At 46.7% G+C, this 9,244-nt stretch overlaps 1 pseudogene; it reads right to left on the bottom strand.

Annotated features, from left to right (window-relative positions):
- Positions 1-1,506: 1,506 nt before the first annotated feature.
- On the bottom strand, positions 1,507-3,635 carry LOC142579268 (very long chain fatty acid elongase 4 pseudogene; annotated as a pseudogene).
- Positions 3,636-9,244: the final 5,609 nt, after the last annotated feature.

Here is a 9,244-nt window from a genome sequence, read left to right as displayed (position 1 = left end):
GTTGTCCCATCAAGAACGGATAAGTAAAGTGAAGCAATAAATCAATTGCATTAATAAAACACTCACACACCACGCTGCGACTGTGTACAGCATAGAGTCATGAGTAAGTCAGGAGGGTAACAATAATATAAGAAAATATTAAACATATAAGCAACAACAAACTAGCATCAGTCATCATCCTCGTTTTTTATTATTATTATTATTATTATTATTATTATTATTATTATTATTATTATTATTATTATTATTATTATTATTATTATTATTATTATTATTATTATTATTAACGGAAGACAAATACATATTACAAGGCCAGGCTGTAGCAGGAGGCACGGTGGGTTGCATTAAAGGATTGGTGCTCATGCGCACATGGTGACTAGAGCGTATGCCAATCGTGGTATGCTGAAACTCCCGATTATGGAATCATGATCTGCTGTAGTTCTCTAATATGGCCTTTTAACGTAGCGCTCTTTAATATAACGTAGGCGGAAAATATGCTGCAACTCTATAGGACGTTTTTGCACACCGCTGTCAGCCTGCCCTCTATGCACAAGTTGCCGTGAACGCTGCTATAGAAATGCTAAGAGAATTGTGCTGAAACGCTCCGGTTCCGTTCTGCTATAACTTCACAATAACGCTCTTACGGCGGTTCCTTGATCTCTTGCATTCCACAGTACTCAAAGGTTGGCTACCGAGGCTGTTCGCAGCGGACCTCCGTGAATGGTGCACACACACCTTCGTGATATGTACTACGTTTTCTCGCAAGTAGCGGTACACGCAACATGGCCCGGAAGTCTCTCTAGACAAGAAACTGTCCTAGGAACAAAATAAATCAAAGCGCAGATTTTTTTTTAAGTAGATCTGCCCAACGGTACTTAGCTTCTCGCCCACGTTATAATGGAGTCAGCTCAGCACGCACGGGAATTATAGTAATTATATAGTGTCTGAATAAAAACTTCATTCCGTGATTCCTGCATTACCAACATTACCAACTAATCTCAGCTTTGTTCCGTGTAGACTAAATCTTACAGAGCATGTTCAGTCTGCGATATTTGACATCAGTGCAGTCCTCGTCGAGAGCCGCGACGTTAGGTACACGACTTGAGAACATGACATCCGCAAGGTCAAAGCAGACTGCCGGCGTGCTGCTGGAATTCGCCTGCGTTATACGTATAAGTCGAGTGCCTCTACAGCGAACGCTTCCACAACGAAATGACCTGTACAACGAATAGATATTTGTGTCCCGTTTGTATTGTGAGCAGTGCGGTCCTCGACCTTTACAACGAAGTGACGTGCATAACGAATTATTTTCGAGGCCCAAAGCACTTCGGCAAAAATGCATTCGGCAAAGGCGCTACCTCGATTTCCTGGCACCAATGCGGGTATACGGCGCCAATGGCGTGCTTCCAGCGGCGTCAGCTTTCAGGAAGAAACAAAGTGTAATGCTTGAGCTGTTCCGCTGCCTCTATAAACACTCTCGGAAAATGAGATGCGACACGCGATGGGCAGGTTCTCACTCAAGCTGTTTATTTGAGGTTAAAATACATGATACAAGAAAGTGACACGATAAGAATGCTCGCACAAGGTACGGTTTGCGTGGGCAATCATTTACGAAAATAGTTCAACGACATTAACATTCTTTGACTAGGCGCCGCATACTAAAAAAAAAAAGAAATTGGAAGGCTGAGCGCGAGGAGATAGTGAGAAAGAGAGATTAGGAGAAAGTTTCAATATTCGGCAGTATCATCAAACCTAGAACAGTTACCCGAGTACTTACGCTAAAGATAAGTACAATGTAGAACAACTAATGTTGCTAGCATGAAATTGGTTTGCTTCGAGGATGCATGCCTGTGCAAAGAAAAATGACGAAACTATACCTGGAGGTATCTCAATGGTCAAGTACAGGCAAGTTCACGGGCTCGATATACTTACTTGATTGCCTATTTCTGTCTAGCTTCATTAAGGAAGGCCTTTTACAACGTTGCTTTCGAATACTAATTACCACGTCCTTGCTGAGAAGAGCTCGCTAAGCAGAGAGAGAGAGAGAGAGCGCAAGAAGTTAACGCCAGAGCGTGCTTATATAATTTGTGTTTTCATGACATAGGCTTTGCAATCAGAATGCGATCAGAGAGCCAGATTATGCTGTGAGCATTCGTGCGCTGAGACCTCTTTTTCTGCTACGTTTAGTTCGTCACATTCGTACTTAGCTCGCTTAACTATACATTCAAGCTTCATATTTAGCCCATGCGCAGGCCTTTTCTGCACACCTATATGACCGTGGAATGCGTAAATTAAAGGTCAGTTGTGATCCTTCCGACAATAGCAACCTCACCAAATCAATCTTCAGGACGGCGCATGACACGGTTCGGTTTGTCTGTGGGCGATCTCAATACCGTTACACGCACATCGGCTCTATGGGCTTGTCTCTATCAACTTGTCTACAGGGGTGGGAGGACTAGGACAAGATAATGAAATGCAGAGACCGACGCCTAACAGCTGAGTTTCAAGCGCTTTACTCTGTGCGACCGTAATACGTACTAACACATGCAAAATTTCTCATTGCCAGCGCTTAAAAAAAAGGAAAAAGAAAACAGACGAAAAAGAAAACGTCGAAAAGTGGGTGCTTCTTTCTAACAGACTTGGAGCTGACTGAAATTACTGATCTTTGTTCTTGGCCTCCTCGCGAGGCTGAGGCCTCCTTCGATTAGAGTAACTCTTAACGTAGAAGTTCATGAACATTGTGAAGAAGAAGACGCCCTGTGGCAACGTGATGCATATATGCGCGAGAGGGTAACCGCAGTTCACGAATAACGGTACGGTCATGTGGAAGAACATGATTACAAACTGCGCCAGCTGGAACTGGGTGAGGTAGCGCTTCCACCACAGGTACTTCTGAACCGAGGGTCCCAACAGAGACAAGAAATAGTAGGAGTACATGACCACGTGCACGAAGCTGTTGAAGATGGTGCCGAAGGCAGCGTGGCCGTCTGCTCCGTAGGCGAGGCCGAACCATCCGTTGAACACGACCAAGATGTGGTGGACGACGTGCAGGAATGATACGTGCGAGTCCTTTCTGCGCAGGACGAAGAAGACGGTGTCCAGGAAGTCGGCGATCCTCACCATCACGTACCACCACAGGTGAGACAGCATGCTCATCGTCTGCACATCCCGAGCCTGGAAATCGATGCCCTGACAGAAAAGACTGTAGCCGCCGCCCCAATAGCTCTTCGACAAGAAGGCACCGACGAAGTAGCAGTTGAGGAGCACCATGACGGCATTGTAGAGCAGGATCAGGGGCTTGATGTTGTCGTAGGGCTTGCGTTCCTTCATGAACCGAGGTCCGCCGATCTTGACGATGTAGATGTAGGCGGCAATCAGAAAGACGATGAACTGCTTGTTGCCCACCAGGGCCCAGTCGGCGGTGCGCGGGTCGCGCCTGAAGAAATCTGCCGCCGATTCGAGATCTGCGGCTGTGTGGTTCTCCATGGCGCTTCCTGTGGACCTGGGCGGCTGGAATATGGAGAAGTGAACTTCGCGCTACCCGGTGCGTATCTGAGATGCGTGCGTTTAACCCGCGTCCTTTTTCATCTCATTTTCCTTCGGTATTCAAGGGAATACATGGCGACGTGCGGGCCATTTTGTTTTTTTTTCTTTATTTTTCTCGTTTTTTTTTCCTTCGCCTTGCGATCCTTGGCAGCACTGACCCGTGTCAGCAACGAAGTTGGAGAGGGCTCAACGCGTCGTGAATGGAGATAAGCCCTCAAACGTGGCACATTCGCATAGCAGAGAGAAGGCGCATAAATGTTCTCTTTCGACCTGATCGCTCACGCACAACTACGAAGCGCGCGGATGTTTTTTTTTCCTCGACACGGCCTCGCCGTGGCCGCTACTGGCGGCAGTGGTTCCTTCCTCTCTACATTATTCGATTATGTTGTCGTTATGAAGAAGCTTCCACTAAAGTGCGCGCATATATGCGGAAAAAGTTGGCTGCGAATCCTTCCTCGGACGAACGCAGTCGTGTTCGTAAAGGACGCAAATCATGCCCGCTGTAAAACGCAACCGCACCTCTTACACATATAGTGGCATGCACCGGCGAAAAAATGCAGCAAAGTTACGCAATGTTACCAGTTTGGCGCGCATATCGCGACAGTGACGCTTTTGGCGAGAGTCACGTGGAAAAGTAACGTGTCACACATAGAGTTCCTCCAAACAATCGCAACTTTATTCGCTGATGCCGGTTCTCATTCCTCCCCGTCGTCGCAGGCACCTTTCTTCCATATTAAATGGGTTTCTGAGAAGAGTAATATGTAAAAATATCTCAACAGCTCCTGTTTTATTAGATGTGAAGCATGGGAAGTTTGGCACAGAAAGGCCGGTTACCCCAAAATCCTAGCTACAGAAAGCAACAAAAACAAAACAAAAAATTATAATGAATATACGAAACACAGTCAAACGTCAGTAATAAAATAGCAAAACACTAGCAGAGTAAGTTCACGGGTCGTGGAGAAAATAAAAGGAAGAAAATGTAAGACGACAAGAACAGCACAAGCATGAACAACAGGTCATGGGAACATAGATGAAATTAAATATGCACATAAACGACTGTTCACAAGGAATTTATCAAAGCACTGCTCGCGAGAAAATCCCGCAAACAATCCTATAAACCGCTCTGTAACTTTTCAATCGGAATTTTTTCTTGGCTTCTGTGCTTCAGAAATTGGTTACCTAATCTTGACCAATTATCTAATTAAACAAAATACAAAAATAGCTTAACACACTGCATGCAAAAGGGAGCAACATGCATTTGGTCGCATCGTCTTAAAGTGCATCAGCATATTTTTAAACTCTGGCTAAAGTTCGGTGAAACACCCTGTATAGCACGTCAAACAAGGCAAATAAATATGTTGCGCAATCACAGATTTACAGATCGCAAAATCCTAAGCCCCTTCCCCCTCCCTCCCTCTACTCGCTCCGATGCATCGCGCGCGACGGAAGGCGGCGCGCTTCCTCCCCGCTTTTCTCCGTTGCGCACACAAGACTGGCCCACCAACGTCGGCTCACCCCATTCCTCCTCCCCCTAAAGCCCCTTAAATTTCATAAAGTAGCAACACTCTACTCCTCCGCCTTCACTCCTCCTCGTTTCTCCTCTCTTTCACGCTCCCTCCTCGACCGTGGTGCCACCTACACTGCTGGAGCGTAGCAACGGCGCCAACATGCGCTCCTCGCCACTATGGTGTCTAGATCGCCACTCCGTATACGCTTCTCGAGCAACCATGGCGCTGACGCACGGCGCGAGGGCCCAGGTGATGATCTTAGGCCAATAGCGACGCGGCGTCGGCCTCGACCAGAGCGCGCGAGGAGGAGGAGGCATTCTTCAAAGCGTGGCACTACTTTACGAAGTTTAAAGGGTTTTACCTCCCCCCCTACGCTTTCACTCGCACAGAAGGCATGCGGCGCGCGGTGGTGATGTTATCGCCCTTGGAATTGATACGGAACATGATGGTGACGGCGACGACCGCAATGCGCCTCGAGTATCTATATAATTGCTATCGCAATAATAAAGTAAGAGTATCCGGCAATTGGAGAGTGGCGTGGCTCATTCCTTCCTGTAAGAGAAGTAACAAAGTCGACCTTTCACCACGCGACGATTAGCTGCGCAACAACAACGTCATTTTTTTTATTTTGTGGGGCGGGGCACCGAAATTTTAAAAAACGCAAATGAAAGCATATCGGCCACAATCGAATGCCTACTTTGGGCACCTAATGTGGCTACCGAAGTAATATCGAAGAAAACGCGAGACGCTTGGTCCACAAAGAACCATATGCATGCTGCTCGTTATCCTACTATGGTGAGACAAAAGACTCCGGAGAGGCTGCGATAACGTCGAAATGAAGATGGCGCCCTCAAGCGAATTTGTTGCAATCCGTCGAGTCCCCGCAGTGGTGGCGGCGAGCGACCATTGCTTCGTTTTCTCTTCGGCTAGCCAGAAAGCGTCCAAAACTCTGTGAGGCCAAAATCCACTCGGCCAGAGAAAAACGGACGCGCACCGAAGTGCGCCGCGCTGTTGTAAGGATAACACGTGAAAAACGCATGACCTCTGGCTTGCTCTGGCAGCCCGCGGTTAGTGAGAACAAGAAAATTGAAGAGGCTCAATGTGTCTTCGTGAATAAAAGTCAAAGTAGAAAAAATAAATCAGAACGTAGTTACCTTTGCTGGCTTTATATAGTGTCTCGACATGGATGCTTTGGCGCAGGTGAAAAAAAAATATACTTTTTTTGTGACATGACGGCACAAATGAACCATCACAATGCTTTGTCTCATCGGACCTCGCTGCGTGCTTTGTCAACTTGTCTGATAGTGTGTTGATTTGGCTTGTCTCGTTGTATAGTTTGATGTACGACTTTAGAAAAGTCAATGCACCTTTGACGTCAAATGTGTATGAGAACATTAAACCCACAAAGATCCAGAATTGAAAATCTAAAGCACGACTCTGGAAATGTCAATGCAGCTCTCGCATCAAATGTTTGTGATGTTTATGCCCATAAAGTTTCGGAATTGAAATCCATGCTCTCCGTAGATTTCGTGGCATCCGCGAGATGCCGCGACGAGCCCGCTCGCCATCAAAACGCCATTGAAACTTTGTGCTCGGATGGGGCTTTTTGCGATATGTGACTCCAGGTGCATGGACGTTGCCACGAAATCCAGCGCGAATTCACAATCTTCGCGCCGAAATGTCTTTTCGAGCGTGAAAAATACAATCTAGACAAAATCCAGAATGATTTCTGGTGCCGGGGTTTGTTTTTTTAAGGCGACCGGTGCATGACAGCACGGAAAAATTTCGGGGGGGGGGACTGAAGCCCCATAAGCCCCCCCCCCCCTGGCTACGCTCCTGCTTGCTACATACACTATACGTTGGAATTCACCGGTTTTCTCCAACTCACGCTTGAACTCTCTCGACCCTAACTTGCGACTTCGCCTGCCACCTGGACTATCCCGTCGCGAAACAACTTTACTGTGTCGCATGTGGTTGGGCGTCGCATCTACAAATTGCTATTCATACCTGATAGGAATGGCCAACAGTGCGGCGTGCAATTTGTGCGGGTGGGATCAGACTCTAGAGCACGTTTTGTGTCACTGCACATCCTTTTTGACACTCAACGACGTACTTTACAAGTGAAATTCAACCTTCTAGACAATAGAGCGCTCTCAGAACGAAAGAGCCTTGGACCATGGCCTATGCGTTATTGCATGCAAAAGGCCACAAAAGTTTTCTGCCTTACTTGAAGGACACTGGATTGTATGAACGCTTGTGACAGTGGAGATTCCTCTGCGACTGACTGTGAATGACTATCATATTTCTTTCCTCTCCTTATCTGTTCTTTCCCTTTCCCCTCCCCAAGTGTAGGATAGCCAACCAGGCACGTCCTTGGTTAACCTCTGTACCTTTCCCTCTTCATTTCTCTCTCTCTTCCACGTGTCTAAAGAAGCTTGTTTAGTAAAGAGCGATTGTCGTTCGGTGACAACAGCCGCATAAGATGACAAGCTTCGTGCGTACGTGGTTTACTTGAACGGGTGGAGAGACGGCAAATCGGACAGAAGCTTTTAACTCGATAACGTTATGGGCCTCGTGTCATAGAAAATCCGGCGTTGGCGTCCGGCATCCCGCTTCAACTGTCTTTCCGCGAAAGATCTTTCCGAACCACGCATGCCCAACCACGCAGGCCCTCCGGGTAGCGCAAGGAAGTTACTGAACTAATTGAATTTCTCAAAGTAAAATTCATCAGGAAAACTGTAAAGTACGGGTTACACATAACCTACAGACATGATTCGTCTGATTGTAATTTGAACATATGAGAAACATAATTTAGTTACGCGGAAACGCACGCACAAACCCTTTTTCCACCGTTTCTACCATTCATACAGCGGCGCACCGTGTTCCTTGCAACACCGCCAGATGGAGCTCGCCTCCGCGCATCGTGGCCCACGCAGGAGACTGCGTCTCTACCAGAAAGCTCGCCTTCGTGCCAACGTTGCCGCCAACGTTTCCCGGTAAACATTATGGTTACATAAGTTGCAGTTGCAGGACCAGGCAGGATTCCGTAAAGGATACTCAACAATAGACCATATTCACACTATCAATCAGGTGATATAAAAATGTGCGGAATATAACCAACCCTTATATATAGCTTCCATTGATTACGAGAAAGCGTTTGATTCAGTCGAAACCTCAGTAGTCATGGAGGCATTGCGGAATCAGGGTGTAGACAAGCCGTATGTAAAAATACTGAAAGATATCTATAGCGGCTCCATAGCCACCCTAGTCCTCCATAAAGAAAGCAGCAAAATCCCAATAAAGAAAGGCGTCAGGCAGGGAGATACGATCTCTCCAATGCTATTCACAGCGTGTTTACAGGAGGTATTCAGAGACCTGGATTGGGAAGAATTGGGGATAAGAGTTAATGGAGAATACCTTAGTAACTTGCGATTCGCTGATGATATTGCCTTGCTTAGTAACTCACGGAACCAATTGCAATGCATGCTCACTGACCTGGAGAGGCAAAGCAGAAGGGTGGGTCTAAAAATTAATATGCAGAAAACTAAATTAATGTTTAACAGTCACGGAAGAGAACAGCAGTTTACGATAGGTAGTGACGCACTGGAAGCAGTAAGGGAATACATCTACTTGGGACAGGTAGTGACCGCGGATCCGGATCATGAGACTGAAATAATCAGAAGAATAAGAATAGGCTGGGGTGCGTTTGGCCGGCATTCTCAGATCATGAACAGCAGGTTGCCATTATCCCTCAAGAGAAAATTTATAACAGCCGTGTCCTACCAGTACTCGCGTACGGGGCAGAAACCTGGAGGCTTGCGAAAAGGGTTCTGCGTAAATTGAGGACGACGCAACGGGTTATGGAACAAAGAATGATAGGTGTAACGTTAAGGGATAAGAAAAGAGCAGATTGGGTGAGGGAACAAACGCGAGTTAATGATATCTTTGTTGAAATCAATAAAAAGAAATGGGCATGGGCAGGACACGTAATGAGGAGGGAAGATAACCGATGGTCATTAAGAGTTACGGAATAGATTCCAAGGGAACGGAAGCGTAGCAGAGGGCGGCAGAAAGGTAGGTGGGCGGATGAGATTGAGAAGTTTGCAGGGACAACATGGCCATAATTAGTACATGACCGAGGTAGTTGGAGAAGTATAGGAGAGGCCTTTGCCCTGCAGTGGGCGTAACCA

The sequence above is a fragment of the Dermacentor variabilis genome, chromosome 4, assembly GCF_050947875.1.
Source record: "Dermacentor variabilis isolate Ectoservices chromosome 4, ASM5094787v1, whole genome shotgun sequence".
In the NCBI taxonomy this organism is placed as follows: domain Eukaryota; kingdom Metazoa; phylum Arthropoda; class Arachnida; order Ixodida; family Ixodidae; genus Dermacentor; species Dermacentor variabilis.
Note: the sequence above shows the minus strand (reverse complement) of the source record. Positions and strands in the feature narration are given on the sequence as shown.